At 45.4% G+C, this 2,053-nt stretch overlaps 1 pseudogene; it reads right to left on the bottom strand.

The window, feature by feature from the left end:
- Window positions 1-782: 782 nt before the first annotated feature.
- Window positions 783-1,806, bottom strand: LOC122925845 (annotated as a pseudogene).
- Between the last annotated feature and the right edge of the window lie 247 nt (window positions 1,807-2,053).

Here is a 2,053-nt window from a genome sequence, read left to right as displayed (position 1 = left end):
TTTCTGTGTATTAGTGGTGAAATAAAAATATATTTGCCATCCAGCGTTGCACCTATCTGTTGAAAATCCTTTATGTAGTGTAAAAAAAATATATATAATTAGTGCCTAATTGCGTTCAGCAGTGCAGTGATACATTTTACAGCACTGGTTGCCTTGTATTAGTGGCAAAATAAAAATATATTCGCTATCCAGCGTTGCACTTATCTGTTGAAAAGCTTTTTGTGTAGTGTAAAAATAGAAAAAAATTAGGGCCTAATTGCTCTTGTGCGGTGCAGTGATATACTCAAAAGCCCAGTTTGTTGTGTATTAGTGGCGAAATTAAAATAAATTTGCCGTCCAGCATTGCAGTTATTTGTTGAAAAGCCTTTTGTGTAGTGTAAAAATAGAAAAAAAATAGGGCCTAATTGTCGTTAAGCGGTGCAGTTATATGTGGTAAAGCCCTTTTTACGGTATGGACCGAATTACGTAGTGGTGACATTTTTAATTTGAAGCAGGCTTTTTAGGGGAAAATTGATGGGTGATTGCAGACTTTCTTCTGTATGAACCGATTTCCATTATCCTTTCATTGGTGAAATTCTTTTATTTCAAACATGTTTTCCTTTGGAAAATTGATAGGTGATTGTAGACCTCCATTTGCGGTATGGACCGAATTACGTTGTGTTGAATTTTTTTATGTGAAACAGGGTTTTTGGGGGAAAATTGATGGGTGATTGTAGACTTTCTTCTGTATGAACCGAATTCCATTATCCTTTCATTGGTTAATTTTTTTATTTTATTTTTTCAGCAGAACTTTTCTTTTATAGTGCAAAACTTATATTTCTCCAGAATCGCCCCTCCAATGAACATTGCGCTTTAGGGGCTGCTCCATCCATTGTGTGTCCCTCGTCCTAGAGTCCACGTCTGGTCACTGTGAGGCTGATGTGGGCAGTTTCCGAGCAAATGCCCTTCTTGGAATGGGATCTGAATCTCTTCCACTGTGAGGTCTGCTGCTGGAAGACTCTGTGCTGCTCTGTCCGCTGGTGATGTGATGCCAGTATGTACTGCGGGGAAGCATGGATGTGCTGGGACCAGGGTGAGGCACATTCTCGGGTTCTTTGTTCAGTAGCCAGGAATTTCTTTCCATCTCGAGAAGGAGACTCTTGTGCTGTTCAGCCAGAGCCAGGATGGCCGTGTGCACTCGCTCATAGATCTGCTGTCCTTGAAGGGTCTGGAAGGTAAAGAGTCCCTCGCTGATCCCACACACCTGCTCTGCCTCAAATGTGAAGCGTGAGGAGTCGCTCCCATATCGTCGGAGGGTGCAGAGGGGCCAGGACAGCAGCTTTGTGCAAGGCTTGTGAGGGTCCCAGAGGTAGAGGTTCTCTTCCGTTATCTGCATCTTGCACTCTCCGTACACTTCCAGGATGGACGATGGCAGCAGGAAGACGTTGAAGCGTTCTATCTGTTCACTTTGCACTCCTGGAGTCAGCAGGTCTGGTTCTCCGACATTACAGTCCGTAACCCGTGTGCCCGGACAGTCCATGGACAGCACCTTGAACCACTCCTCAGCGTCCAGCTCTGAATCACAGGTGAAGGTGCGGGCGAGGTCGTCACAGAAGATAATGGCCACCGCTTGTCGCTCTGTTTCCTTAGGAAGCCGCATGATGCATTTAACATTACTGACCTCTCATCCGGATACTTCTCCGGTCTCCAGGGTCCCTTACTGGAGGATTTCCTGAGCACCAGCCAGCAGCGGCGGTAGATCCCGAGTTTCCTGCTCTTCATCCGCACGTAGCCCTGTCTGACGATGTCCGTGGAGCTGGAGGCCATGACGCAGCTGCACCGGCCCGGATCTCCTCCTGGATTTTTTAATTTTTATTTCAAACATGTTTTTCTCAGGAAAATTGATGGGTGATTGTAGACCTCCTTTTGCAGTATGGACCAAATTACGTAGTGGCGAAACAGGTTGTCACGGTCTCTTCCGTGATAGGGGTCAGAAGATCTAAGAGACTGCACGTGATGTGATCTGACAGACTCTTTGGTTTCATTTGTTTCTGTGTTGTTGCTGGGTATGACC

Source organism: Bufo gargarizans, chromosome 2 (genome assembly GCF_014858855.1).
Source record: "Bufo gargarizans isolate SCDJY-AF-19 chromosome 2, ASM1485885v1, whole genome shotgun sequence".
NCBI lineage: Eukaryota > Metazoa > Chordata > Amphibia > Anura > Bufonidae > Bufo > Bufo gargarizans.
This window is presented reverse-complemented; position numbering and strand designations above follow the sequence as displayed.